The sequence below is a fragment of the Glandiceps talaboti genome, chromosome 6, assembly GCF_964340395.1.
Source record: "Glandiceps talaboti chromosome 6, keGlaTala1.1, whole genome shotgun sequence".
In the NCBI taxonomy this organism is placed as follows: Eukaryota; Metazoa; Hemichordata; class Enteropneusta; family Spengelidae; genus Glandiceps; species Glandiceps talaboti.
Genome location: NC_135554.1, coordinates 4,496,743 through 4,502,669, shown reverse-complemented (window position 1 = coordinate 4,502,669; position 5,927 = coordinate 4,496,743).

The following is a 5,927-nucleotide window of genomic DNA, read 5'->3' as shown; positions in this document are numbered from 1 at the left end:
ATGATAATAGAACGGGTGTGTCTATGTCTCAAAAAAAATGCGTCGAAAAGCGCGATAACACAATGATACAGCAATATTTTGTATTTGCTTTCGAGTCGTCAGAGGGCGAGAGGTCTAAGGGGAAAACCATTTGATTTCTGGGGGGCGGGAGGATTTTGCCGGCAGGTGAAGGAGAAAAAAAATTGATCCCGTAAACGCGTAATGGCTTGAGAAAAAAATGTTCCAACAGACAGAAGTAAAAAAAAAAAAAAAGAGTCTGTTGCGATGTGCTGAAATCAGCGACACTCGGAGAATCCTATTCTCTCATTTTGTAATGTGCGGTTCATAACTAATACCTACATGTCACTGGTTCACAACTAACTTGTTCTGTGTAAATAGCAATAAGTAACACTTTACAATCCATGCTTCTGCTATTTAAATGTTATGTACAAGAGATAGCTAGTAAAAAATCCACGAGGAGCTAACTGATCTAGAGAGTGCTGTACTCCTGACCTCCCCGAGTTGCATTCCTTGCCGTCATAATAGTACCAGGAGCTGGAAGAAAACATCTGCATGTGTAGTGACCCATTCCAGTATGTTAAACTGACAACTTAGACAGAATGACATTAAATAACACTATAAAATGCAGTCCTGTATCTTGTTCTTGTTTGATTTAGTTGAATATACTGTCACTGAAGAGAAAGTAAATGTGTAACTCAAACAAGCCAACCCACATCATTAAGTTTTGAAGTCACAGAATATTGCATCAAGTGGTATATCAATACGAATATGTTTATTGGACTTGATGCATATATTGTGACTCAGTTCGCTACCTCCTTCCCTACAATACATTCTAGGGTAACTTTAAAAGTTGATTCATGTCAGAGTATTTGCTGCCATACCCACTTCCTCCTGCCCCTCCCCCCAAGAGATCAAATGTTTGTTCCCTAACCTATGCCATCCCTCCTATGAGGGCGCTGTCCACACCGGTGCTTTATTCGCCCTGTATTCGCCCTGGGTTTTCGTCAGTGCTCAGAGATCAGTCGCTCCATTTCATACACCCTAACACTCGGTTTTATTTTATGGAATCATGTTTTCCATTTCACACACTTCATGTGTTTATAAAATCTCAAATTTATTTTTCATTTTTTATTTTTTATTACGCTATACACACTACCAGATAGTGTGGTATGGTATAAATTTAGTAAAACAAAATGAACTATAAAAGGTTCACGTGCACGATTGATAAGTATACAAACAACTTCTGCATGGAGCTACTGAAGGGTCAGCATAGATTAGTTTTAAAAAAAAAACTACCATCGCAGGAGTTATATAGAAACGCTTGTGATCAGAACGTCGTTTTATCAGTGGTGGACAATATGAAAGATGACTTTGAAGGTGCCGAAAAAAAGTCTACTTCTTATCACTATCAAACTGACAAATATTGGTACAAAAACAACACCGGGCCCCTCTGATGTAGGTTCATGCACAGAAATGTACATGTCGGTGGTTCACACGACTCTTTTATCAGTTTGTCTGTGTCTGTGAAAGTTAGTCATGTTGTAACATAAAATTCCACTGTAAGCTTATATATAATACAAAGTAATAGTCTGTCTGGTCCTAAAAATAAACTTTCAGTGTATAGATTATATGTTGAGTTTTGGGCGAAAAATCGCCACCACACGACAATACACACAACAAAAAACATATACACGGATACTTAAAACAGATGTGATCGTGGAGTTTGTATTTTAGGAACTCCGCTTGTGTACTGTCCTTTTCGAAATCTCTTGAACGGATTTTGAAATGTAAACGACAGAAGTCATCTGAGTATTTCAGAAGAACCAGATCAATGCGACTCTAATAGAAAGGCAACCGTACGCGTCGACTGTTGATTCTGACAGGATACTACTAGTCCTGCTTGCAGACGGTGCACGCGTTTCACTCAACGCCGTGACGGAGAAAGAAGGGCCGACTTACTCCGTTAATGCAAGCAGGACTAACATCCTAAACAGGATAATTGTTCATCACCGAAATGGGTGCTAAAACTTTTCGTTTGACCATATCATTTTATGTAAGGAGGTCTATGTAATGAACGAGCCGACTACCAATTTATTAATTAATGTGTTAATATTTAGCTTTTTACAATGATTAATACAATTTTGATAATTTACAATATAGAGTGACTTTAATATTGAATCAGGGTTAGACGGACATCAAATATGATTTCCTCACTGCTACTCCACACTTTATCATGTATGTATCTTCAAACCAATCGGTGATCTGACACCAACATGTAGGTCATATTAAATATGCAATCAGCCGACTTTTCTGTAATACGGTAATGATGGAAATATGGAAAAAAACTAAATCAAGACTATCAATCGTCAACAAATAGTTACAGGTGTGACAAAACAACTGGAGTGTGTTGGTAGTTTTTCAATTCAAGGGTAGCGGAGAAAATGTCTGCCCATGTCACTACAGGAAAGAGTGTGTGGACAACATTTTGTGAAATTGGTGAATTCATAGACCATTGATGGGCTATGTTAAAGCATATTAACAATATAATTCGATTTTTAGTGCAAAATTCAAAATTAATATATGAGCTTACACTCGAATTTTGTGTTACAACATGACTAACTTTCACAGACATAAACAAACTAATAAGAGAGTCGCGGTGAACCTACATCAGAGGGACCCGGTGTTGATTTTTGTGTCAGTGTTTGTCAGTTTGATAGTGATTATTTTAGAAGTAGAAGTTTTCGGCGCCCTCAAAGACAGTTTTCATTGTACACCACTGATAAAACGACATTCTGATCACAGGCGTTTCTATATAACTCCTGCAATGGTTGTAAAGTAAGATCAAGATAATTGTGTTTCATCATCATTTTTGAGGACTTTTTCTTTTTGTGAGATAGTGAAACAAGTAGAAATATTCTGGAATAATATAATTCTTTCATATTTGAGTTCCTTACATGAAAATAATAAGTGATACTTATCATCTATTTCATTGTTATTGCATCTGTGACAAATTCTATCATTTAAACATGCAACTGGCGGTGCCTGGGACCCTATTTTGCATATGACTGACTGTATGTTTGGAGGTGGAGAACTTGTGATGACTCACTGGCAAGTAATCACCAAAATATAAACATTCCCTATATCTGGGGTTTTCACATGCAAATGCCGCATATTTGAATAATCCTGAATGACACACAATCTAAGCAGCTGTTTGCAGAGGAATTTGTCTCATTTGGAAAGAAAGGTTGTTTCATTCTATGAAACAAACAGACTGATTTTCAATTAATTTGTCTATCAAGTTATCATCCTACGACATTCACAAACAATTTGTACATGCTACATGACCTGTGTGTTTCTCGGAGCACAGAAAAAATGCTGAAAACAAGACCCAGAAGCTAGTGCTCTGTACAGCAGTTTGAATTTCCCACATTTGCATAGATTAGCCACAATCCTCTTTATATAGGGTAGTTCTGTATTTAAAGGTAATCTTGGTTTTCTTTCTCTTCCTATTTCAATACCTAATTATGATCACTTAATAAATTTTGACAAATTTCTATGTAGTGTAAAATCTATTACATTTACTTAGTAAAGTAGTCTCCAAACTTAAATTTATTTTTGAAAATTCTATAAGTATATAATTTGTTACCACTTCCATCTTTCCTTGTATATCGTTGAATTAATTCGTTCTACAAGCAATCAAATATTCATTAGACAATTTCTGCCTCATTTTCTTGTTTTAACTGATGATATGATTTAACTCCAAATGATTTGAACAATTTAGTATGATTGTAACTTCCTAAATTCTGATGAATAAAATTTGTCCAGTGTGAATTTATATCAGTAATATACTTAAAGTGCCTTTTCAGAATATGATTACTTGGCAGACTATTAAATCTACTCCAATATTTAAACACAGATATATGAAGACTAATCTTTTAATGGCAGTCTATCTAACTCGGTTCTAATACCTTCAAATGGAGTACGTTTACTCACACCTAGAGGTAAACCTGTAATAAAACATACATACTAGTAATCTTTCTAGAAAATTACTAACATTTCTGATTTCATTTGCCCAAATTTCTGAAGCATGCAGAATAATCGGTACAATTAAACTATCAAAGAGACGTAAACAAAGTTTTGGATTACATTTTTTTATGTATTAAATACGGACTTTTTGATATTACACATTGCTTTTATTGACTTATTTTCCAGGTTTACTTGATTTTGAGCAAACTTTCCATTTGGAGTAACGCACATTTGTGTATAACTGCCTCACTGCTTCAATTACATTATTCTCATAACAAAATAATTGATTTGTAAGTAGACGATTGAGATCATTGTTTCTGTCTTTTTAATGTTTACAGAAAGACCCCAGGTTTTACTAAATGAGTTTGTGAACCATCTGGAGATTTTGACATCAGAATTAAATCATTGATCACTGAGCATATAACAAACAATTTATTTTCAAATCACCCATTTCAATTGGAGAATCTGAAATATCACCAAACATATCTGGAAGATCATTAAGAAATTTATTTTTAAATGTTGGTGAAAGATTGCAACCTTGTTTTACCCCACATGCAGAGAGAACCCCATCTGGAATCCCATTTGCCAATTTCACTTTATACTGAGTGCTTTCCTACATAGACTTCACAACATTATAGAAACCTCCTGTGTATCCCTAACCTCTACATTTTCAGAAATAAACCTTTCCTCCAAACAGAATCAAATGCTTTTTTTTTTGAAAATCTATCTTATTCCTTTGATCACGAAACTTTTTGTCTGCAATAAGTAAACACAGTCAGAAGTTAAGTATGTCTATTCTTCCCTCTAAAATCCAAACTGGTAGGCGAGGGAGAGAAAAGGTTTGTATCTCCCAAATATTTTATGAAACGTTTGTAAATTAAACAGTTTTGACAAATTTAAACAACTTGAAAGAGCAATTACTCTATAATTATCGGGATCAGATTTATCCCCTGATTTGGGAAATAGTTATGAGAAAATCGAAATAACAAACTGATAAAAAAAACCACATTATATTATATAAAGCTTCACATTATATTTTGTCGTTGGCCAGTAGATCACTAACAGCAATGGGCAAACAGCAATCAATGTGAAAAAATAACTTATTGCATTTACTCTGTTGTATTCCAACAATTGTCTATAGAATGACAAACTTTGCCCTTACGGAAGGCATTCAGTTACATTCGGGTTGTATACAGATAGTACATTTATAGACAGAGAAACACATTTTATCATCGGATTCATACAGATTATACATCCATGGACAGTGAAGTAAAGTTTATATTATATATCAGGTTGCATACAGGTTATACATCCATAGACAGAGAAATATAATTTTTGTTATACATCGGGTTGGTATGTACACAGATTATATATTCATAGACAGACAAGTACAGCTGCAGTCGTACAACGAGAACAGTTTTATGAAGCCACATAACAAAACTTAGTAACTTTGACTATACATACTTTCAATCCTAACAACTTATCATTAACATCTATTATCAGAATTAAACTGAATACGGACATCCTGGAAGGGTTTATATTGAACATGTGTGTGTGTTATACAAATTACACACACACACACACACACACACACCATCTCTTAAATTTTAACGTAACTTGACTTCACCTGTGTGGACGTGAAACATTGTTAAATAAAAGAATTCGTTTCAAATTACTTTGTGGCACCTACTTTATTTGCCAAGACATCACCACCAAGTACTCAAATTCGGCTAACAAATTCACATTGGCTCGTCAGAGTCGTGTTCAGTAAGATTTTGAAAACAATTAATGTCACTCGGTACATTTTAGTCTTTTGCTTAGTGTAGCAAGCTAAGCCTTGCACAGCGTGTTTCTCAAGTAGTAAATCTCAGAATAGTATCAGCCATCTTTCAATATGCTAA